Source organism: Capricornis sumatraensis, chromosome 2, assembly GCF_032405125.1.
Source record: "Capricornis sumatraensis isolate serow.1 chromosome 2, serow.2, whole genome shotgun sequence".
Taxonomy (NCBI): domain Eukaryota; kingdom Metazoa; phylum Chordata; class Mammalia; order Artiodactyla; family Bovidae; genus Capricornis; species Capricornis sumatraensis.
In genome coordinates, this window is record NC_091070.1 from 94,459,637 (window position 1) to 94,484,959 (window position 25,323).

Sequence of the window (25,323 nt, forward strand, 5' to 3'; positions counted from 1 at the left end):
ACTTCAAACTCACTAGGATGGGTATAACAATAATTTTTAACAAAATGGAAATCACAAATATTGATGAGGATGTGCAGCAATTACACTCTCATACACTGCTGGTGGTAATGTAAAATGGTGCAAGTGCTTTGAAAAATAATTCCTCAAAAACTTACATATTGACCTAGCAATTCTACTCCTAGGTATATATTGCCACCCCCCCCAAAATGAGACTGATGTTCACACAAAAACTTCTACATGAACATTCATAGTATTATTCATGACTACTGAAAAATGGAAACAACCAAAATGTCCATTGATGATGAGTGGATAATAAAATTTGGTATATCCATACCGTGGTATTCAGCAAAAAAGTAAGCAATAAAGTACTGATACATGCTACAACACAAAACATCATGTATTGTATGATTCCTTTTGTATTGAAGGTCTGAAGGAGAAAAATCCATACAGACATAAAATAGATTCGTGGTTGTCAGGAGTTAAAGGATTGGGAAATGGAGAGTGACTGCTAATGGGCACAGGGAGTCTTGTGGGTGATGTAAGTGTTTTGGAATTAGATAGTGATGAAGGTTGTGCAAACTTGTGAATATACTCAAAATCACTGAGCTGAATAGTTTCAAATTATGATTTTCATGATTAAAAGTATTTTATCAGTTTAATGTATTTTAAAGATTTACCTCCACACATAGTCAACTGATTCCGTATGTCTCTGCCCACTCATTTGCACACTCATTTAATTGGTCAAGTTTCATCCATGTGTCTGACACTAATGTCCCTCTGTGGTGGTTGAAACAGCATGGTCTCTACCTTCACGACCTATTTAGAGAGAGGAATGGGCCCTGGTGGAGGTGGAAATGTGTATGATGGATATGGGTATTAGACAGCATTCAAAGAGAAAAAATGGGCAGGTAATTTTGGTGGGAGGAAATCTCTGCCCTTGGACTTGAACTCTTGTCAGCTGGATGATGTTTATCTAGTTATCTGTATCTCTAGGATTCTGACTGGATGATGGTTATCTAGTTGTTTAAAGATATGCCCATCTGAATGCAGAGTTCCAAAGAATAGCAAGGAAAGATAAGAAAGCCTTCCTAAGTGAACAATGTGAAAAATAGAGGAAAACAATAGAATGGGAAAGACTAGAGATTTCTTCAAGAAAATTAGAGATACCAAGGGAACATTTCATTCAAAGATGGGTTCAATAAAGGGCAGGAATGGTATGGACCTAACAGAAGCAGAAGAGATTAAGAAGAGGTGGCAAGAATACACAGAAGAACTGTACAAAAAAGATCTTCATGACCCAGATAACCACGATGATGTGATCACTCACCTGGAGCCATATATCCTGGAGTCTGAAGTCAAGTGGGCCTTAGGAAGCATCACTTCTAACAAAGCTAGTGGCAGTGATGGAATTCCAGCTGAGCTATTTCAAATCCTAAAAGATGCTGCTATTAAATTGCTGCACTCAATATGCCAGCAAATTTGTAAAACTCAGCAGTGGCCACAGGACTGGAAAAGATCAGTTTCCATTCCAAACCCAAAGAAGGGCAGTGTCAAAGAATGTTCTACTGCACAATTGCTTTCATTTCACATTCTAGCAAAGTAATGCTCAAAAACTGTGGTGTTGGAGAAGACTCTTGAGAGTCCCCTGGACTGCAAGGAGATACAATCAGTCCATTCTGAAGGAGATCAACCCTGGGATTTCTTTGGAAGGAATGATGCTAAAGCTGAAACTCCAATACTTTGGCCACCTCATGCGAAGAGTTGACTCATTGGAAAAGACTCTGATGCTGGGAGAGATTGGGGGCAGGAGGAGAAGGGGACGACAGAGGATGAGATGGCTGGATGGCATCACAAACTCGATGGACGTGAGTCTGAGTGAACTCCGGGAGATGGTGATGGACAGGGAGGCCTGGCGTGCTGCGATTCATGGGGTCGCAAAGAGTCGGACACGACTGAGCGACTGAACTGAACTGAGGCTTCAACAGTACATGAACCGAGAACTTCTAGATGTTCAAGCTAGATTCAAAAAAAGCAGAGGAACCAGAGATCAAATTGTCAACATCCACTGGATCATAGAAAAAGCAAGAGTTCCAGGAAAGCATCTGCTTCATTGACTACACTAAAACCTCTGACTGTGTGGATCATAACAAAATGTGGAAAATTCTTAAAGAGATGGGAATACCAGATTACCCTTACCTTCCCTCTGTGAAACCTGTATGCAGGTCAAGAAGCAACAGTTAGAACTGGACATGGAACAACAGACTGGTTCCAAATTGGGAAAGGAGTATGTCAAGGCTGTATATTTAATTTATGTGCGGAATACATCATGTGAAATGCCGGGTTAGATGACGCACAAGCTGGAATCAAGATTGCCGGGAGAAATATCAGTAACCTCAGATATGCGGATGACACCACACTTATGGCAGAAAGTGAAGAGGAACTGAAGAGCCTCTTGTTTCAGGTGAAAGAGGAGAGTGAAAAAGCTGGCTTAAAACTCAGTGTTCAAAACATGAAGATCATGGCATCTGGTCCCATCACTTCATGGCAAATAGATGGGGAAACAATGGAAACAGAGACAGACTTTATTTGGACGGGGCTCCAAAATCACTGCAGATGGTGACTGCAGCCATGACATTAAAAGATGCTTGCTCCTTGGAAGAAAAGCTATGAGAAACCTAGATAGTGTATTAAGGAGAGCAGAGACATTACTTTGCAAACAAAGGTCTGTCTAGTCAAAGCTATGGTTTTCCCAGTAGTCATATATGGATGTGAGAGTTGGACCATAAAGAAGGCTGAGTGCTGAAGAACTGATGCTTTTGAACTGTGGTGTTGGAGAAGACTCTTGAGAGTCCCTTGGACTGCCAGGAGACCCAACCAGTCAATCCTAAAGGAAACCAGTCCTGCATATTCATTGGAAGGACCTATGCTAAAGCTGAAGCTCCAATATTTTGGCCACCTGATGTGAAGAACTGACTCATTAGAAAAGATACTGATATGGGAAAGATTGAAGACAGGAAGAGAAGGGGATGATAGATGACAAGTTGGTTGGATGGCATCACCGATTCAATGGACATGAGTTTGAGCAAACTCTGGGAGATGTTGAAGGACAGGGAAGCCTGGCATTCTACAGTCCATGGGGTTGCAAAGAGTCGGATTCAACTGAGCAACTGAATGACAGTTATTTAGTATCTGTAGGTCTCTGTTGCTTGGTTCTGTCTCCCTTCCATTCTTATCTCCAATGTGTGCTTTTTATCCCTAGGCTTTTCCTTCAGAGGACGTCTGGGGATTCTTCAGTACCATGCCTGTTGTACTCACAATGTCTTATTCATTCAATTTAAAGACAGAAAGCTCACGGAGAAAACTAGATTATAAAGAAGCAAGGTCAAGCATCATCAGAATGCCCCCTTTTTGTGTGTGATTCTCATGCAAATTCATATTCGTCTTCCTTAGGTCAGGGGCCATGTTTACAGCCAGGGCACACATCTTGGGTAACAAATCACTAAGACCTAAAACCATATTCAGTAAGGGATACTGAGTACTTCAAAGGAATGGAGTCTGTTAGCAAAAGGCGGAGGGGAGACAGAAACTCTAACGCCCCTTTGTGGCCCTCCAACTACACAGGCTGCACTAGCCTCAGAGCCTCATGCATAATTCCTCCTTTCCACTCCTAAATACAGCATGCTTATGAAATCCTGAGAGCAGCATCCAAACCAGCATCCTCCCCCAGCACCCCTTGTTGATTAAATGGCATAATGGATGTGAAAGCCCTTTGCAAATTGCAAAGTAGTTTACAAATGTGAGTTATCACTTAGTGCGGGACCCTGCCACCTGTAGAGAGCGGGGCTGAGCTGGGGAGAAAGGCCTAGGCACCCAGCCAGGCTTCCTTTGGCAGGGTTTTTGGATTTCAATGGGGGAAAGAAAATGTTTCTTTGGGTTGTTAGCTTGTAATAGCTGGCCCCCCTGCTGGTTAAACAAACAGCTTCCTAAACATGATTTCAGCTAGAATTACACTGTGCTCCAGGCCTCAAACTGAGTGAAAATGAAATAGGGAGGGCCAAGAGACCTCACTGACCAGAGGGATAGGTTAGGGAGGAATTCTATTTATTGTCTCTTCTATTCCCCGTTAGCCCTCCCCTTCGCCAGGGGCTTCCCTGGTGGCTCAGCTGGTGAAGGATCCCTCTGCAATGAAGGGGACCTGGGTTCGATCCCTGGGTTGGGAAGATACCCTGGAGAAGGCAATGGCTACCCACTCCAGTATTCTGGCCTGGAGAATTCCATGGATTGTACAGTCCATGGGGTCACAAAGAGTCGGACACCACTGAGTGACTTTCATTTTCTTCACTTTCTCCAGGGGTGAATTCTTACTGGACTAGAGACATCTGCTCCATTTCAGTGATTGGCTCAGAGATGGTAGAAACCCAGCTTAAGATAATCAGGTCAGAGTTGTTTATTTATTTATTTTTAATTGTTTGAAACAAATTTATTCTCAAAATAATGCACAAAAGCATAGGTTGAGGCTGCCCTTGGGAGGCCTCCCTCCCTTCCTCTGCCACCACCTCCCCTCCTCTTTGAATGCCAGGGAGAACACTGTTGAAGGAAACGTGCAATCACAAAGAATGATCATCTCTAAAGACAAAAGGTTTGGTCCAAAACAACTCAACATAATTAATGCAATTACCGTGAAGAGCTTCACTGAGTGGGATTAAGACACGGTAGACCTGAGGCTCTTCACTGCACCAGGGGGCCCCGCTTGAGGGAGATGAGGACAGAATGCCTGCGGGAGATGTCTTTGGCTTGCTTGCTGGACTTAGGGTTAAAGTCACACAGCTGGGCCGCCTGTTCTCACTCAGTACCCGGGGACAACTCCTCAATGTCATGTGCAAAGGCTTCTGCTGCTGCCCTGTTGTTGGCTTTTGTCTCTTGGAGCTGCCAGCCTGCCTCACATACCGCTTGTCCAGCTCCTTGATTGCTTTTTCTTTCCACTCTGCTTCCTGCTTCTAAGAACTGGCATCAAGGGCTTCCAAGCATTCCTTTTGCTCTTCTCTCCCTTTACAGGATGCTTTCGCATTCTGTCTGGGTGCAATAGAGCCACTTGTGAAGTAGCTGCGTAACTGTCTGTCGGCCCAGTAGTCTCCTGGTAGTATTTGCCATTCATCACTCCATCATCAGCATCTCAACTGCCACCCTCCCAACCCGCTCCGGGTCCCGGGGCTCCGCCCTCCAGGATGGTGAAGGCCTTGTCGTTCTCAGTGCCCATAATCTCACTTTCCTTCTATGCCAAGAAGGGTGTGGCAGGGTCCTCTTCTCCAGCCCCTCGGTTCCCCAGGGTGGGACCACCAGAGGGGGCGCTGAACGGATCTTACTCAGCCATGGCAGGAGGTTCAATGGCACAGACTTTTCAGAGACACACCAACCGACCAGCACCAACTTTCAGTTCAGTTCAGTTCAGTTCAGTCTCTCAGTCGTGTCTGACTCTGTGACCCCAGGGACTGCAGCACGCCAGGCCTCCCTATCCATCACTAACTCCTGGAGCTTGCTCAAACTTATGTCCATTGAGTCAGTGATGCCATCCAACCATCTCATCCTCTGTCATCCCCTTCTCCTCCCCCCTTCAATCTTTCCCAGCATCAGGGCCTTTTCCAATGAGCCAGTTCTTCCCAACAGGTGGCCAAAGTATTGGCACTTCAGCTTCAGCATCAGTCCTTCCAATGAATATTCAGGACTGATTTCCTTTAGGATTGACTGGTTGGATCTCCTTGCAGTCCAATGGGCTTGCAAGAGTCTTCTCCAACTTCACTGTTCAAAAGCATCAATTCTTCAGCACTCAGTCTTCTTTATAGTCCAACTCTCACATCCATACATGACTATGGAAAAACCATAGCTCTGACTAGACAGACTTTTGTTGGCAAAGTAATGTCTCTGCTTTTTAATAGACACACCATCTGACTGGCAGACCCCACGTCTGGCAGTGGCCCCTGTGCTTGCGCTTGCTCTCAAAGCCAAGCTGGAGGAGGGAGCTGGACAGAGTTTTGTCTTGGCAATGCTGGTTGTTTCGGGCCTAATCAAGTTAGTATAACTAGAGTGAAGCTTGGTATTTTGGTTTAATAACTGAAGAGCAGTAAAAATCCCCTTTTTCTTGTGGACGGTTTTGGATGTGCATGTAAAGTCTGGAACTCTTTAGGTATTTTGCATTGTACCCTCTTTTTTAAAAGTGTTATCGATTAAAGGAGGGACACAAATGAAATGATGTCACCTTTGAAACATGCTCAAAGTCCTTCTCTGTCGATGGAGATCAGATCCTTTGAAGAGACTTTGAACAGATGACATAATTTCCCTGTAATTGTAGTTACATATTACAGTCTATTCAAAATCTAATGTAGTGTCTGATTCAAAATTATCTCCCACTTTCAACTTATGCCAGGCCTGTGACTTGAGGACCTCAAGATGAGGATGAGGGGATAGTCTGTTCTTTTGATTTGTTTTCTGTTGCTATGTGGGGTTGAGGAAGTGTAAGCAGTCTGCCTCTGGGACATCCCATTCTCTTCCTATCTTTGGATCTAATCTTCCTGGGACTGGGACAGGGGGCAGGGATTTGGAGAAGGAAGGAGAGCTCATGTTTTACAATTTCCCACCTGACTATGATGAAGCAGGTCACCAGGGTACCATTATTTGGTCTGTTTTATCCTGTTGGCTACTGGGGTCTTCTGCTGACATGCTGGGGCTGCTGGGTATGGTGGGGATGATTTTCTTGGCAGAGTTTAGTGTTGCTTAGGTCCTTTTATCTTTGAAGAGTTAAATAATTAAAAGCAAATAATTATGGTATAGCCACTATGAAAAGTACTAAGGAAGTTCTTTGAAAATTAAAAAACAGAACTACCATTTGATCAAGGCATCCTGCCTTTGGATACAATAGAAACACCATCTAGAAGGTATCTTGGTACTATCATGTTCATTGCAGCATTATTCACAGTAGCCAAGATATGGAAACAACCTAAGTGTCCATCAACAGATGAATAGATAAAGGAAATGTAACACAGGAATATTACTCAGTCATAAAAAGAAGGAAACACCACCATTTGCAACAAGGATGGACCTTGAGAGCATTATGCTAAGTAAAATAAGTCAGACAGAGAAAGACATAGAATGTATTGTCTCACTTATAAGCATAATCTTTAAAAAATGAATTTATAGAAACAGAAAACAGATTGGTAATTGGCAAGGGCAGAGGGTGAAAGGTGTGGTAAAGGAGTGAAGGGAGCCAAAAAGTACAAACTTCAATCTATGAGATAAATAAGTTCTGGGGATGTAATATACATTATGGTGACTGCAGTTCAGTTCAGTTCAGTTCAGTTCATTTCAGTCGCTCAGTCATGTCTGACTCTTTGTGACCTCATGAATCGCAGCACGCCAGGCCTCCCTGTCCATCACCATCTCCCGGAGTTCATTCCGACTCACGTCCATCGAGTCCGTGATGCCATCCAGCCATCTCATCCTCTGTCGTCCCCTTCTCCTCCTGCCCCCAATCCCTCCCAGCATCAGAGTCTTTTCCAATGAGTCAACTCTTCGCATGAGGTGGCCAAAGTACTGGAGTTTCAGCTTTAGCATCATTCCTTCCAAAGAAATCCCAGGGCTGATCTCCTTCAGAATGGACTGGTTAACAGTACTCTATTGTAGATTTGAAAATGGCTAAGAGAGTAGATCTTTAAAGTTCTCATCACAAGAAAAAAAACTATGTGAGATAATGAATGTTAGCTAACCTTATTGTGGTAATCATTTCAAAATATGGACAATTTATCAAATGATTACATTGTATACTTAAACTTACACAGTATTACATATCAATTATGTCTCCATAAAACTGGGGAGGAAGCAAATAATTAATGCATAAGATGAGAATTTAGAAGAATATTCATATAGCCAGGAGTTGGATAAAGACTTTCCAAGCATTACAGCAAAATCAGAAGTCATGAAGGAAAAGATTAATAGATATAAAAGTTTAGACATGTCAATGTATGGCAAAACCAATACAGTATTGCAAAGTAAAATAAAGTAAAAATAAAAATTAAAAAAAAAGAAAATGTTATATAAAGGTGAAAAAAAAGTTTAGACATAAAAGTTTAAGATTTTAATTTATTAAACACCATGAACAAAATTAAAATGAAAGTGCACAGATGGAGGTGGGGCAGGGGTCTGCACCATACATAACAGATACAGAACTAATGTCCTCAGTGTTCAAAATCCTCTTACCAATCAATAAGAAATCAATGAATAGTCAAGTTTGATTTGAAAAGGAAGCAAGTCACAAAAATGAAAACCCAACAATGAATATATATTCAGCCTCACTAGTCATCAAAGAAAAACAACACTCCACAATTAAATACTGAGGTAGAAATTTTGCATCAAGTGTTTTCCCTCAAATGGCTAGCTGGCTGCCTTAACACTATTGATTAATTTATGTATTGCCTCACTTAGGTGGCAGGGCTCCTTTGTCAAGCTGTTTTAATGTTATTTATTTGTTTGTTTTTGGCTGCGCTGGGTCTTTGTTGCTCTGTGGGCTTTGATGCTGCATGGGCTTCTCGTGGTGCTTCTCTTGCTGCAGAGCGTGGACTCTAGGGCACATGGGATTCCTTTTTATGGCACTTGGGCTTAGCAGCTGTGGTTCTCGGGCTCTAGAGCACAGTGTCAATAGTTGTGGTGGCTTTTGCCGCATGGCATATGGGATCTTCCTGGACGAGGGATCGAACCCATGTCTCCTGCATTGTCATGAGGATTCTTTACCACTGAGCCACCAGGGAAACCCCATTATACAGTGTTTTAGTTGATGTCTTCACAGACGGGCTGCCCTTTGCCAGAAATAGGAAAGAGACATGGGTTCTAGGAGGAGGGATTTGCCTTTACAAATACATAGCCTGGAGTGTGTAAAAGAGCCTGATCTGTTCTGGGAAGAGCTGGAGGTTTCATGAGGCTGCAATGGACACCACATGATGGGAGCTGGAAGAATGGGCAGGAGGTAAGCCTTGAAGTGTGGTATGGGGCCACCCATTGGATTCTTGAAGGCTATGCTCTGGTTACTTGGCTTTATCTCTAGGAACGGGAAGGTCTTGAGGGGTCTTTGGACAATGAGATTGCTGTTCCCAGCAACAAGAGTGGGAGGACCTCTGAAGAACTGCCATCTAAGAGTCCATTTGCAACACCAATCAAAGCATTCCTTTGCTAAGCAAATCAAACGTATCTTCCTCCTTCCTCCTCCAGCAGCTCCAGCCCTTGTGGAGCAGAGCCTAGATCAGCAAGGCTGGAGAGGATGGACGCATAGAGCAGGCAGGAGAAAGGGTACCTAAGTTAGTATTCTCCCTGTAAGTAGCTAGCCTGCCAGAGAAGAGGGAAAAATTATAATCCATGCACTGGGTTAGACATTTAAACCACTGTGTTGTTTGGGCAATCAGATTGATTGAAGGGATTTTATTATCTAAGAATGACCAGAAAAAATCTTGGAGCCCATCCTGAATTTCTTCCAGGGGAAGGAAGAGAACTTCCCTTAAAAGATATATTTAAAGGGATGCCACCAATAAAACTAAATTTGCATGCTACTGTTATCCTCTGAATCAAGCTTGTTTCATAAATTGGTAGCTATTATTAACAGCAAGCATGTGTCTGCTCTGGCCAAGTGATTCACATTTGTGATCTCATCTAATCCTCAGCATATCCTGTGAAATGTGCATTTGTAGCCTCATTTTGCAGATAAGCATTCAGAGGTTCAGAGAAATTAAGTACCATGCCAAGCTAGCATTTTCCAGATATAGAATTTAAATTCAGATCATATTGACTGTACTTTTGACACTGTCCTTTCATCAAATTAGCCCTACCTCACTGCATGGCTTGACGGGGATGCACTCCTTGTAACGGGACAAAGAATGATGAAGTCACAAGTGCTCTCAGAGTTTCATCTTCCCCTGCTGCTAGAGAGAGTGGTGGTACCCTGCCTTCTTTCATCTTTGCCTCATGATTTAACTTCTATCATTCATGGTCAGAGTAGGGACAGGAACACAGAATATGGACGGGGAGGAAGAGACACTAGGGAGACAGAATAAGTGGATGAGGGCAGAAGATGGTGCTTTTTGGAGAAACTGGGAGCTGGAAGCTAAGGAGCGGGCTGCAGAATGTGGGAACAGAGAGGGACCTTTGAAAGGTGCTGCTGCACTGCACCGGAGAAACACGTTTAAAGGACTTGGGTTATACTGAAAGTGGCTTTTGGTTGTTGGACTGTGTCTGTGAGATTGAAACCCTGCTTAGAGACAGGTCACATGGGTCACAGCTTCATAAACATTTCATCAGCAAGAGATAAGACCATGTGGGCAAGTAATCATGTCTCTGCTGCTGAACAGAAAGAGACACCATAGTAATAACTTTAACTTAGATGCTTTCTTTTAATTCCTCATGCAAACATGTGAAATAAATGACTTTCTACTCATTTTGTTAAATATTTAATGAAGTGTTAGTTGTTTAGTCATGAGTGATTAAGGGGTGGGGACAAACCATTGGTGGCTTTTCTGCAATGTCATAGGGAGAGTTTTTTCATACACAATAATTGGGCTTCCCTGGTGGCTCAGACAGTAAAGAATTTGCCTGCAATGCAGGAGACTCAGGTTTGATCCCTGGGTTGGGCAGATCCCCAGAAGAAGGGAATGCCTACCCACTGCAGTATTCTTGGCTGGGAAATCCCACGGACAGAGGAGCCTGGTGGACTACTGTCCATGGAGTTGCAGAGTAGGACACAAGTGAGTGCCTTTCACTCTCAATGTTACTACTAGCCGCTGCTGTTGACTGAGCCCTTTGAGTGCACTTGGTACACTGCTCCCTTCTTGGTGCAGCACGTGCATCATCTCATCCAACAGACCCCGAAACTTGCTAAACTAGTCATTGCTCACCTTCCTTCTGTGCAGATGAGAACACTGAGATTCCAAGATACCCTCGTTCAGCGCATGAGCTTCCTGGGGCTGCTGCAACCAAGGACCACCGATCGGTGGCTTAACAACAAAATGTATTGTCTCATGGTTCTGGAGGTTAGAAGTTTGAATTCAGGGCTTTTCCTTTCTGAGAGCTGTGACAGAGAATCTTCTCCATCCTTCTCGCCTAGCTTCTGGTCACCTCTGGATTCCCTTGGTTACAGATGTCTTTCACTCTGTCTTCACGTGATCTTCCCTGTGTACATATCTGTGTCCAAATTCCCCCTTTTTATGATGCCAGTCATATTGGATTAACACCCTTCCTCAAACCCTAACTTGATCTGAACTTGACTATCTGCAAAAGATACTATTTCTAAATAAGCTCATATGCTTAGGTATTGAGGTTAGGACTTTATCTCTTTTGGAGGAAAGAGGGGACACCATAATAGTAAATAACCTCCTTGTGGCACCAGAACAACATATTATAGTGAAAATGAACAGCACTGGCTTCCTTTTGTTCAAATGTGGGAACATTTGTATGTTCCCACAAAATATCAGCTGTGTGATTGTTTGTCCATGAATTCATCTATGTATTTCTGCCTCAGTTTTCCCATCTGTTAAATGGGAATAATAAGATTTATTTATAGGATTGTTGCCAGAATCAAGTAAGAGCAAGAGTGTAAAGTGACAAACACAAAGCTAGTGTCTAATAGTTCTATTATTCGAAGCTCTGTATTTCCATTTGAAAATCTCTAGGCTGTTGTGTGCCTCAGCCTCCTTCCTTCAGGGAGGAGTCAAGAAGAAGAGAAAGATCAGCCAACCAACTCTGGAAAAAAAAAAAAAATCACTCCATGTAAATTTAACCTCAGCCACTGATTCTCTTGCAAAGAGAATTTTCCAAAGGGCTGAAACTGCAAAACTAGTTTCCATATTAACTTATGAAATGAAATGAGAATTTAGGAGTGCTGAGAGGGTGACTTAACAATAACTATGAAGTGTATGAGAGGTAATTTTATGCAGGCAGGAAGCCAAACCTTTTCCACTTTTGTCAGGGATAAGATAGAGCAAAATGGGCTCATATTTCTGCAGGGGAAATTTAAATAATACAGGCCTTGCTTATAGGGTGATAGCAGGTTTGGCCTTGGGCGACCCTGGGAGTGAAATGAAATTGGTTATTCATGTCATTTCACCTTTCCCTTTAGCTATTGTCAAAACCCCACTTTTCTCAAGCTTCCTGCTAGCACTGCCAACTTTGCCACTTTGAGCAGAGTGAAATAGACCATCCCTTCCAATTAGCATTCATTCAGCCATGTGTTCACAAATACATACTGAATACCCACTGTGTTAGGGTAGGCTAGCTGGTGCATCAAACAGTTCCAAAATCTCAGTGGCCTCATCCAATACAAATTTACTGCCTTTTCAACAAATGTCCTGCATGAATTGTCCCTTGATGAAACTGTTCCTCAAGGCAGTTCTCCAAGTAGCAAATTCAAAGACCCCAAATCCTTCCGTCTTTTAGGTCCTCAGAATATCTCATGGAGACAGAAGATGAGAAAGGAAGGATTGTGCTTGAGAGGGTCTAGTGGACCAGGCCTGGAAGTGGTGACATCCCTTTTGACCACATCCCATTGGTCAGAACTCAATCACATGACCTCACCTAACTGCTAAGGAGGCCGGGAAATGTAGTTTTCCTAAGAAAAAAAAAGGGTAAAATGTTAGCCAGTTTCTGTGGCAAATGCATTTTGGGGAATAGTTGCTTTCTCAGGTCTATTTCTTGTTGTACTTTGTACACTTATTTACCAAATGTTCATTTATAGACATGCTGAGCCAAGTCATGTGATGGGGACTGATTCATATCAGCTGAGCCCTGTTACTGACTATCACATTACACCGCATTTGCTTGTCCACACTTCTGCAGAGGTCACCGTAGGTGTCATAAATATTCCACTGTATTTGCAGTAGCCATTTCCCCTTATCCTGTCGAAGTGCATCTTGCAGCTGCCTGAGGGCTTTCTCTTGTTACTGGGGCTCAGGAAATAATACCCTCTAGGATTAGCCCTCAGCCAAAGCTTGACAGGAGTTGGGGTGTAATACCTTAGCTTGCCTGTCTTGGGGCAGGATCTGAGCTGTGTCTGTCTGGCCTCCTGGAGTTTCCCTGGCTTGATAAGTGCTAGCTCACTCCACAACATACTCTAATTGTATGCTCTCCTATTCTAGTCTCCCTTTTTTACTCCCCTACCAGTATTTCCCTTTACCTTCCAAGTTAATGACTTGTACCTAAATCCTTAACCCAGGGCCTGCATCTGGGGGAACCAAAACTAAGATGCTGTCTTTGTGCTCAAGGTGTTTGCTCCTTCAGTGGGGGACTCTTATTTATCCTTGTTCATCTAGAGCATAGAATAGCTGTTCATCTGTTCTTCTAAAAAGCACAATGAGTAGCTGGCCTGAGCCAGGTCTTGTGTTTGGTGATGGTGACGGAAGGAATCGCAGAATGAAAAAAGTTGTGTTGCTTCTGCAGGTGACAAGTTTAGGTTCTGGCATGTTGACCTTGAGGTGCTGGTGAGAACTAGTCTCAGAGCTCCTTAGTATGGATGCTTGATACACATCCACTGCCTCCTTTAAAAAAAAGAATTTCCTCCTGCATTTCTTGCAAGACTCTCAAGCCTTGAAAATCTAGAAGTAGAGCTACCATAAAATCCCTGCAATCCTACTCCTGGGCATATATCTAGAGAAAACATAATTTGAATAGATATGTGCACATTAATGTGCATAGCAGCACTATTATAATAGCCAAGACATGAAAGTAACCTAAGTGTCCAATATGGAAGCAAGCAACCCGAGAGGAATGGATAAAGATGTGGTACGTATATACGATGGAATACTACTTAGCCATAAAAAGCAGGAGATAATGTCATTTGCATAAACACAGATGCAACTAGAGATTATCATACTGAGTGAAGTCAGACAGAGGGAGAAAGATACCACATATATCACATATAGGTGGAATCTAAAAAAAAGGATACGCATGAACTTATTTACAAAACAGAAATCAACTCACAAACATAGGAAACAAACTTATGGTTACCACAGGGGAGATGCAGAGAGGGATAAATTAAGAAAAAAATGTGAGAATTTCAAACCTGAATTCTTAATCTTGCTCCCTCATCTCCTTCAGTCTTAATTCAGAAAACACCTTCTCAGCAAGGCCTGCACAGAGGACCATTTTTAAAGTCATTGCTCTCCCCTCAAAATTCCCTATATCCCTTCCCTGAGAAGCACTTATCACCATTCAACTATAGACTTAGCTTCAGTTTACTCTTTGGCCTATCTTTTGCCTCTAGAATTTAAGATCCGCAAAGGCAGGGACCCCCGCAAGGGCTGCTTCATTCACCAGCATCTCCACAATGTCAGTCACATGAACAGCTCTCAAACGTTCACTTGTTAAACGACTGAATGAATTTGCCGAATACTTCAAAGTAAACAGTTTTAGTGAACAATTAGAAAAATGAGGCTGGAGCCTGGGAAGAGAGATGCCAGCTAAAGAATGTGGCAGTGCTATATATGTGGAAATGAAAATTGGAACATGGGCAGTGATAAGGGTCCCTGCAAAAGAAAGGGGGTAAATAAGTTCATTTGTACCATTCTTTTTTTTTTTTTAGATTTCACAAAGAAGGGATGTCATATGATATTTGTCTTTCTCTGTGTGACTTACCTCACTCAGTATGACAATCTTTAAGTCCATCCACATTGCTGCAAATGGTGTTATTTCATTCTTCTTTATGGCTGAGTAACAGATTCCCAGACATAGAAAACAAACTTATGGTTTTCAAAGGAGAAAGGTGGAAGGGGAGAGATAAATTAGGAATTTGGGGGTAACACACACACATTGCTATATATAAAATAGATAACCAACCAGGACCTACTGTATAGCACAGGGAACTATAGTCAGTATTTTGTAATAACCTATATAGGAAAAGAATCTGATAGAGAATCTGATAAAGTACCTGATACATAACATTTATATATGTATATACACACACATTCTTATACATATTCTTTACATATATATACATTCTTATACATATATATAAACACACAAATAAATATATAACTGAATCACTTTGCTATACACCTGAAAATAACACAACATTGTAAATCAACTATACCTCAGTAAAAAATAAATTGAAAAAAAGAAGACAGAGGGTAGAAAAAAGAAAGGGAGTGTTAAGGATGGATCTCAGGAAGTTCCTGCGGTGGACTGGACGGAGGGGGAGAGAAGAGCAGAGGGAGGAGCTAGTCAAGAACTGAATGGTTATGGAGAAGGGGATGGCCAGGATCTAGGCAGAATCTGCAAACTGAAGAGAAATATACACATGCTCAAGATTTTCATCAGTTTTTTTTTTTAATTCCCTCTTATTAGTGAACAATCTTTGTTCATGCCATTCTTTTTAAATTAGACATTCTACTGAAACATTTAATCTTTGTTCTTTTTAATGATGAGATCTCTAGAAATATTTATTTGATACACAATTTGTTTGAAAAGTTAAACTCCTTAAAAATTATCTCGCATCTAGAAACATAACAAAACTAGTATTTAAGCTGAAATGCGTTTCTCCTTTCTACAGTAGGAATGTGTATCCAACGTATGCTTGCCTGACTATCTGCTTGTGAATTTCCACTCAGCCATTATGCAATCTTTTTTTATTTTTTCTTTTCTAAAAATGAGCCCATGTTTCTGAAAAAAGCTGCAATAGTCATCTTCAGTAATTATAAAAATTTCCTGGGATTAAGACATTCATTTCTACATCTGGCAAGGAGGAAACAGCAGGAAGTCACACGTGCTTTGATGGCGGGGACACCACAGTCTTTTGGTATAACCATAGATTTTGGACTTTTGTTTTTGTCTCAGTGGCATGTAATCTGTATGGGCAACCTTGAGTATTTGGCTGGCTAGATGGGGTGCTAAGGAATGGAGCTTCCAGAATAGTGGCTGTTAAACGAAGACATGGTTCTTTGACTTCAGAATATATTACATAATATTTCAGAACATTTTTTTCAAGTAATTTTAGAATTTGAGAACAGGGAAAACTTCTTACTGTTCTCCAGCCCCTTCATTTGGATTAATTGATTTATTTTTAAACTTGGTTTAGCGAGATAGTTAAAAGCTTTCACTGTAGTTGAAGACAGACGTGGGCACTAATCTTTGCTCCACAAGAGACTAATTGCAACTCCTTAGGCAAGTCATTCAAGCTCTGAGTTTTCTGATCTATAAAATGGGAATATTGAAAACACTGAGGATGTAAGGTTATTACAAGGATTAAGTAGGTAGCAGAGTGCCCAGGACACAGTGTGTATTTGGAAAAGCTCAACTATTATTGTTAAAAATGATCTGTTTTCGGAGTTGTCAGCACTTGTTTTTAAGTGTAGTGAAAGTCATTTTGTTCTAGTGACAAGGACATTTAAGCAATCACTTTTATTTCTGGCAGTAGACAAAGATCAAGCTACTGACCCAGAAGTGGCAAAAGTCTCTTGAATGAGGACTGTTTATTGGCAAACAGTGTAAATTCACACTCTCTCTCAACTGTGCTGTGTTTATGCCAGAAATGTAGATACGGTGGGATTCTCCTGTACAAACAACTATTCCAGAATAGATCATAAAGAGAAGAATTACCTTTTCTTTATATGTTAGTCTTTCCCTAGAATTCTTCCTCAGGCATGATTTGTTTTGATTCAAGGGGATACAAACCTTTGATATATCCCATAAAAGCAGCAGGCATATATTTCCTACCTAACCAGACACATTATTTTATTTATTACCAGGAGTCCAGGAAAACTACAATATTTCATAAAATCTTCCTCAATAGTTGCCTGTTTGTGTGTCAGGGCCTGGGGGATGGTCCTTCTACTTTTTAGCTGATAGTTTTGCTCAGCTTTGCAATGAAAATCTCCTGGGAGATTTAGCACTTTGGGCTGTGAATTAGAACTTAGCAAGTTCAAGGCTGGTTTTGACATCAAGGTCCCATCCATTATTATCAAGGAGTATATTGTCTAGAAGTACACTCTCCAAAATTTTTCCTTGCACACACCAATTTGTAGAAAACACTTTGAGCATGCATCTTCGATAATAATTTCTATTTAAGATTTCTAAACTATATTTTGTACTTCTACATTAACATATTATAAAATATGCATAAGAAATACAAAACATTTTAAAGCCCACCAGGCAAAATAAGCATTTTGTAAAAATAATTTTTAACTTTTCTTCTCACATCTGATTTATGTTACACATGGCTAAAGGTGATGGATTCCCCCAGCTCTGCAAGAGGAGACAGGACTGGAAATAAAACATTGCATACAGTCTAACAGGTGCCTGGAAGGTAGGCAGATATAAGCAGGTGGTGATCATTAAGTTAGGTTGTGAAGGATGAATGGTTTTCCAGATGAGCAATAAGGGAAAAAGAAACTCTAGACAGAAATGACAGAAATAAAAGTGTGCAGGATTGCAGAAGCATGCCAGGGTGAAGGCAGCTGAGGGAGACAGTGGGTCAGTTATATCTGAATGACAGTGCTTAAAGGAGAGAGGGTGAAGAATAGAGGTCTGGAAAGGAACACAGAACCATCTTAAATGGGACCTTGAATGCCATTCCAAGGAGGAATTTTACCCTGTGAAAGAGATAAGATTAAAGGCTGCTCTGGGGGTGAGGTGGAAGGTAAGTTGGAGGAGGAGAAACTAATGGGGTATTATTAGTAGAGGCTGTACAAATAGCTGTGAAAAGAAGAGAAGTGAAAAACAAAGGAGAAAAGGAAAGATATACCCATTTGAATGCAGAGTTCCAAAAAATAGCAAGGAGAGATAAGAAAGCCTTCCTCAGTGATTACTGCAAAGAAATAGAGGAAAACAACAGAATGGGAAAGACTAGAGAGCTCTTCAAGAAAATTAAGATACCAAGGGAACATTTCATCCAAAGGTGGGCTTGATAAAGGACAGAAATGGTATGGAGCTAACAGAAGCAGAAGATATTAAGAAGAGGTGGCAAGAATACACAGAAGAACTGTACAAAAGCGATCTTCACAACCCAGATAACCATGATGGTGTGATCACTCACCTAGAGCCAGACATCCTGGAATGTGAAGTCTAGTGGGCCTTAGGAAGCATCACTATGAACAAAGCTAATGGAGGTGATGGAATTCCAGTTGAGCTCTTTCAAATCCTGAAAGATGATGCTGTGAAACTGCTACACTCAATATGCCAGCAAATTTGGAAAACTCAGCAGTGGCCACAGGACTGGAAGAGGTCAGTTTTCTTTCCAGTCCCAAAGAAAGGCAATGCCAAAGAATGCTCAAACTACTGCACAATTGCACTCATCTCACACGCTAATAAGGTAATGCTCAAAATTCTCCAAGCCAGACTTCAGCAATATGTGAACTGTGAATTTCCAGATGTTCAAGCTGGTTTTAGAAAAGGCAAAGGAACCAGAAATCAAATTGCCAACATCCGTTGGATCATGGAAAAAGGGAGTTCCAGAAAAGCATCTATTTCTGCTTTATTGACTATGCCAAAGCCTTTGACTGTGTGAATCACAATAAACTGTGGAAAATTCTGAAAGATATGGGAATACCAGACCAATTGACCTGCCTCTTGAGAAATCTGTATGCAGGTCAGGAAGCAACAGTTAGAACTGGACATGGAACAACAGACTGGTTCAAAATCAGAAAAGGAGTATGTCAAGGCTGTATATTGTCACCCTGCTTATTTAACTTATGTGCAGAGTACATCATGAGAAACGCTGGGCTGGATGAAGCACAAGCTGGAATCAAGATTGCCGGGAGAAATATCAATAACCTCAGATATGTAGATGACACCACTGTAATGGCAGAAATTGAAGAAGAACTAAAAAGCCTCTTGATGAATGTGAAAGAGGAGAGTGAAAAAGCTGGTTTAAAGTTTAATATTCAGAAAACTAAGATCATGGCATCTGGTCCCATCACTTCATGGCAAATAGATGGGGAAACAGTGGAAACAGTGACAGACTTTATTTTTTGGGGGCTCCAAAATCACTGCAGATGGTGACTGCAGCCATGAAATTAAAAGATGCTTACTCCTTGGAAGGAAAGTTATGACCAACCTAGATAGCATATTAAAAAACAGAGACATTACTTTGCCAACAAAGGTCCATCTAGTCAAGGCTATGGTTTTTCCAGTAGTCATGTATAGATGTGAAATTTGGACTATAAAGAAAGCTGAGTGCTGAAGAATTGATGCTTTTGAACTGTGGTGTTGGAGAAGACTTTTGAGAGTCCCTTGGACTGCCACCTAAAGGAAATCAGTCCTGAGTGTTCATTGGAAGGACTGATGTTGAAGCTGAAACTCCAATACTTTGGCCACCTGATGCGAAGAACTGACTCATTGGAAAAGACCTTCATGCTGGTAAAGATCGCCTGGGAGTTGGAGATGGACAGGAAGGCCTGTAGTCCTGCAGTCCATGGGGTCGCAAAGAGTCAGATACGACTGAGTGACTGAACTGAACTAAGATAAATCAGGGAAGAGATGATAGGTGTAGAAACCAAGGAGAATAGCAGTAGTGTCAGAGAGGAGATGGTTTGGAAAGTTTAAAATGGAGAGGTTAGGATTCTACAAGTTTGGAGTGGGGACAGAGCTTAGGATGATAGGTAAGTGTCTGGATATATTACAGAACCATTTTGAGGCCCTCCTAGGAATAGGTTTTTGGTTCTGTGGAGAATTTCCTTGGATAACAAAGTCAATCTCCTGTTTACAAACTTCCGTTAGCTTCTCACTTATAATTTATTTCTTTCATGACATTCACGACCTCTTACATTCTTCACCGTTCTCTGTATTCACATCTTTGGCCAAGTGACTGCTCAGTTCCTCCTGGTAAAGAGGCTATTTTCTTACCTCTTGACTCTGAGCTGCACCACCTGCCTTGCCTTGCCCAGTAACTTGAGACGGGGGTGGCAGTGCAGCCCGGGATGCTGCCGCCTGCTTACTCGTGCTCCTGCCATCATTGTAAAGAGGACTTGCCTAGGTGGTCCTTGGGTTAGGGGACTTCCCCAGCTAAAGTGCTCCAGCCAAGCCATTCTGGAAAGGAGCCTCTAGCTGATCTGCAAGCACAGGAGAGAGCATAGCAAAGATCAGCTGAGCACAGAGAAGATCAAAGAAGCACAGCCACAATAACTGAACACAGGTTAGCTCAGTTACTCCCACCTGACCTGTAACATGTGACTTCTGGTTGATCATTGCTTTAAGTTAGTGAGATGTGGGGTAATTTGTTATGCAGCAATGCTGTTATTTTTCAGTCACTCAGTCGTGTCTCACTCTTTGCGACTGCATGGACCACCACACTAGGCTTCCCTGTCCTTCACCATCTCCTGGGGCTTGCTCAAACTCATGTCCATTGCATTGGTGATGCCATTCAACCATCGCTTCCTTTGTTGTGCCTTTCTCCTCCTGCCTTCAATCTTTCCCAGCATCAGGGCCTTTTCTAATGAGCTGGCTTTTCACATCAGGTGGCCAAAGTATTGGAGCTTATGCAGCAATAGCTCGCTGGTATTTCACTGCTCCTCAGATAAAGCTTTTAACTCTTCAATATGACCTAAAATATCCTAATGGATATACCTCCTTTTGAACTTCATCTCTTACATGTTCCCCTTCGGTTCTTAAGCGCCAGCCACACTAGCCTTTCAATTCCCCAACACATCACATCCTCTCCATGCCAGGGTTTTGTAGTTCCCTTTGTTTGAAATACTTTCCAGCTTTTCCCACCCTAGTCTGGTTCCCATAGTTAGTTGCAATTCATTGTCCCAAATTCAGTTCAAAATTAGTTTCCCCAGGGAATTCTTCTCTGATTTTTATGCTAAAGTTAGCATCTCCCAATCTTAACACTCTGTACCCTTTATTTATAACCTTTACCACAATTACAACTTAACGATTGTCTACACAGTTAGTTATAAGCTCTGTGAGGGTAAGGACTGTGCCCATCTTTGCTTTCTAAGACAGTCATTGGAGATAAAAATAAATAAAATGAATGAATGAATGCTACAATGGATAGAGGATTCCTGAAGTTCTGGCCCCTGATCAATGAAGTTCTTGAAATAATAAACTCAGGGACACATGTTAAGCTTGTGTGTGTGTGTGTGTGTGTGTGTGTGTGTGTGTTTGCCTCTGCTGAGTAGGAAAGGATACAGGGAATCTGCCTGAATGGATACACTCGCCAAAGAAACTTCACAGCTGTCCTAGTGTTTCCGCCAGCAAAACAGGGACTGAAGGAACCACAAGGAAAGAGAACCAGTGCCAGCTTCTGGGGGAACTGCAAGGACCAGATTTGGGTAAAGATTCTTACAGTCTTCTCTGCCTGCACCTGCAGTTGCTGGTAGGCACAAAATGTTTTGCTCAAATAATTCCGCCCACAATTAACCGAGTGAGTGCACTGGGGGTGCTGTGCTGTGCCGCATTTAACTCAAAGTCTATCAAATCCTATGTTTTGCCACGACTTTTCTTTCTCTCACAAGTGTTGCTGTCAGGCTATCATTTTGAATAAAGAAACTTGCAATTTCTGAAAGCCTGAAAAGTTCTTTCAGTAGTTGGGTGACTGGTGTCACTCTCTTCAATGCCAACAGTGGGGTTGCAGAGCAAATGCTGGGCTGGGACCTCAGTTCATCCACTTTATTCATTTTGTCTTTCATTCTTTCTCTCAACAAGTATTTTACAAAAATAATTTATTTTAATTGAAGGCTAATTACTTCACAATAGTGTGGTTTTTGTCATACATCAACATGAATCAGCCATGGGCGCACATGTGCCCGTCTCATGCATCGAACCTGGACTGGCGATCAGCTTCACATATGATAATATACACGTTTCAGTGCTACCCTCTCGAATCATCCCACCCTCTCCCTCTCCCACAGAGTCCAAAAGACTGTTCTTTACATCTGTGTCTCTTTTGCCATCTTGCTTACAGGGTCATCATTACTATCTTTCTAAATTCCATATATATGCATTAGTATACTGTATTGGTGGTTTTCTTTCTAACTTACTTCAGTCTGTATAATAGGTTCCAGTTTCATCCACCTTATTTGAACTGATTCAAATGTATTCTTTTTAATGGCTGAGTAATAATCCATTGTGTATATGTACCACAGCTTTCTTATCCATTCATCTGCTGATGGACATCTAGGTTGCTTCCATGTCCTGGCTATTATAAACAGTGCTGCGATGAACATTGGGGTACACGTGTCTCTTTTAATTCTGGTTTCCTCGGTGTGTATGCCCAGCAGTGGGATTGCTGGGTTGTATGGCAGTTCTATTTCCAAATTTTTAAGGAATCTCCACACTGTTCTCCATAGTGGCTGTACTAGTTTGCATTCCCACCAACAGTGTAAGAGGGTTCCTTTTTCTGCACACCCTCTCCAGCTTTTATTGTTTGTAGACTTTTTGATAGTAGCCATTCTGACCAGCATGAGATGGTACCTTATTGTGGTTTTGATTTGCATTTCTCTGATAATGAGTGATGTTGAGCATCTTTTCATGTGTTTGTTAGCCATCTGGATGTCTTTGGAGAAATGTCTGTTTAGTTCTTTGGCCCATTTTTTGATTGGGTCATTTATTTTTCTGGAATTGAGCTGCAGGAGTTGCTGGTATATTTTTGAGATTAATTCTTTGTTAGTTGCTTCATTTGCTATTATTTTCTCCCATTCTGAAGGCTGTCTTTTCACCTTGCTTACAGTTTCCTTCGTTGTGCAAAAGTCTATAAGTTTAATTAGGTCCCATTTATTTATTTTTGCTTTTATTTCCATTACTGTGGGAGGTGGGTCATAGAGGATCCTGCTGTGATTTATGTTGGAGAGTGTTTTGCCTATGTTCTCCTCTAGGAGTTTTATAGTTTCTGGTCTTACATTTAGATCTTTAATCCACTTTGAGTTTATTTTTGTGTGTGGCATTAGAAAGTGATCTAGTTTCATTCTTTTACAAGTGGTTGACCAGTTTTCCCAGCACCACTTGTTAAAGAGATTGTCTTTCTTCCATTGTATATTCTTGCCTCCTTTGTCAAAGACAAGGTATCCACAGGCAGATGTGTGGATTCATCTCTGGGCTTTCTATTTTGTTCCATTGATCTATATTTCTGTTTTCTTTTTTTCTTTTTGGCATCTTTGTCCTGTTTTGGTATTAGGGGGATTGTGGCCTCATAAATGAGTTTGGAAGTTTACTTTCCTCTGCAATTTTCTTGAAGAGTTTGAGTAGGATAGGTGTTAGCTCTTCTCTAAATTTTTGGTAGAATTCAGCTGAAGGTGAAGCCATCTGGTCCTGGGCTTTTGTTTTCTAGAAGATTTCTGATTACAGTTTTGATCTCCGTGCTTGTGATGGGTCTGTTAAGATTTTCTGTTTCTTCCTGGTTCAGTTTTGGAAAGTTATACTTTTCTAAGAATTTGTCCATTTCTTCCAAGTTGTCCATTTTATTGGCATGTAGTTGCTGATAGTAGTCTCTTAAGATCCTTTGTATTTCTGTGTTGTTTGTTGTGATTTCTCCATTTTCATTTCTAATTTTGTTGATTTGATTCCTCTCCCTTTGTTTCTTGATGAGTCCTGCTAATGGTTTGTCTATTTTATTTATCTTCTCAAAGAACCAGCTTTTAGCTTTGCTGATTTTTGCTATGGTCTCCTTTGTTTCTTTTTCATTTATTTTTCTGCCATAATTTTTATGATTTCTTTCCTTCTACTAATCCTGGGGTTCTTCATTTCTTCCTTTTATAGTTGCTTTAGGTGTAGAGTTAGGTTATTTATTTGACTTTTCTCTTGTTTCTTGAGGTAAGCTTGTATTGCTATGAACCTTCCCCTTAGCACTGCTTTTACAGAGTCCCATAGGTTTTGGGTTGTTGTGTTTTCATGTCCATTCATTTCTATGCATATTTTTATTTCTTCTGTGATTTGTTGGTTATTCAGAAGTGTGTTGTTTAGCTTCCATATGTTTGTATTTTTAATAGATTTTTTCCCCAGTTGACATCTAATCTTACCACATTGTGATCAAAAAGGATGCTTGGAATGATTTCAATTTTTTTAAATTTACTAAAGCTAGATTTATGGCACAGGATGTGATCTATCCTGGAGAAGGTTCGGTGTGCACTTGAGAAAAAGGTGAAATTCATTGTTTTGGGGTGAAATGTCCTATACATATCAATTAGGTCTAACTGGCCCATTGTATCATTTAATGTTTGTGTTTCCTTGCTAATTTTCTGTTTAGTCGATCTATCGATAGGTGTGAGAAGTCTCCCACTATTATTGTGTTATTGTTAATTTCCCCTTCCATACTTGTTAGCATTTGTCTTACATATTGTGGTGCTCCTATGTTGGGTGCATATATAATTGTTATATTTTCTTCTTGGATTGATCCTTTGATCATTATGTAGTGTCCTTCTCTGTCTCTTTTCACAGCCTTAGTTTTAAAGTCTATTTTATCTGGTATGAGTATTTCTACTCCTGCTTTCCTTTGCTCTCCATTTGCATGAAATATCTTTTTCCAGCCCTTCACTTTCAGTCTGTATGTGTCCCTTGTTTTGAGGTGGGTCTCTTGTAGGCAGCATATATAGGGGTCTTGTTTTTGTATCCATTCAGCCAGTCTTTGTCTTTTGGTTGGGACATTCAGCCCCTTTACATTTAAGGTAATTATTGGTAAGTATGATCCCATTGCTATTTACTTTGTTGTTTGGGGTTCGAGTTTATACAGCCTTTCTGTGTTTCCTGTCTAGAGAAGATCCTTTAACATTTGTTGAAGAGCTGGTTTGGTGGTGCTGAATTCTCTCAGCTTTGGCTTGTCTGTAAAGCTTTTGATTTCACCTTCATATTTGAATGAGCTCCTTGCTGGGTACAGTAATCTGGGTTGTAGGTTTTCCTCTTTCATCAGTTTAAGTATATCCTGCCATTCCCTTCTGTCCTGAAGAGTTTCTATTGAAAGATCAGCTGTAATCCTTATGGGAATCCCCTTGTGTGTTATTTGTTGTTTTACCCTTGCTGCTTTTATTATTTGTTCTTTGTGTTTGATCTTCACTAATTTGATTAATATGTGTATTTGGGAGTTTCATTTTGGGTTTATCCTGTTTGGGACTCTCTGGATTTCTTGGACTTGGTTGGCTATTTCCTTCCCCATTTTAGGGAGGTTTTCAACTATTATCTTCTCAAGTATTTTCTCATGGCCTTTCTTTTTGTCTTCTTCTTCTGGGACTCCTATGATTCGAATGTTGGGGTGTTTGACGTTGTCCCAGAGGTCTCTGAGGTTGTCCTCATTTCTTTTAATTCTTTCTTCTTTGTTCCTCTCTGCTTCATTTATTTCTACCATTCTATCTTCCACCTCACTTATCCTATCTTCTGCCT

At 41.1% G+C, this 25,323-nt stretch overlaps 1 pseudogene; it reads right to left on the reverse strand.

Moving 5' to 3' along the window:
• Positions 1-4,728: 4,728 nt before the first annotated feature.
• LOC138097328 (clathrin light chain A pseudogene) lies at positions 4,729-5,371 on the reverse strand (annotated as a pseudogene).
• Positions 5,372-25,323: the final 19,952 nt, after the last annotated feature.